This window comes from Aptenodytes forsteri, unplaced genomic scaffold (genome assembly GCF_000699145.1).
Source record: "Aptenodytes forsteri isolate BGI_AS27 unplaced genomic scaffold, ASM69914v1 Scaffold820, whole genome shotgun sequence".
Taxonomy (NCBI): Eukaryota; Metazoa; Chordata; class Aves; order Sphenisciformes; family Spheniscidae; genus Aptenodytes; species Aptenodytes forsteri.
In genome coordinates, this window is record NW_008795383.1 from 44340 (window position 1) to 44892 (window position 553).

Here is a 553-nt window from a genome sequence, read left to right on the forward strand (position 1 = left end):
TCCTTCTTGTAGTGAGGGGCCCAAAACTGAACACAATATTCGAGGTGCGGCCTCACCAGTGCCGAGTACAGGGAGAGGTCTCAAAGATAACTCACTAGTTTCCTGAAAATCGGCAGTTTGGTGGAAGAGGGGTGACTTTAGCATCCCGCAGAGCAAGCGGCGTGGGTACCGTGTCTGCTGTTTGATGGAGACACGCTGCGCACAAGCCAAGCGGTGAACGTGGGGAGGGCTTGGTGGTGCCAGACCGTGGGGGAGAGCGTGGGGGGGGGGGGGGGGGGGGACAATCTGCCTGGTTTGGCAGAGCCTCCTTCACGGGTGACCAGGACAGAGGGCTCCTCGGGGTACCCAAACCCGGCGCGTTGAAGGGGAGGCTGGTGTTAAACCTGCGCCGGCGTTCTCTGCCCCTGCAGCTCCAGTCCCGGGTCCCGGAGTCCCTGCTGCACTTCGCCGAGTGTGTCAGAGAGCTGCTGCTCTTCCTGGTGCGGAGCTGCCTGCTGCCGCTGCTGGAGTGCGTGGCCGCAGGGCTCGAGCGGGGCTGGAAGCACTGCGTGGA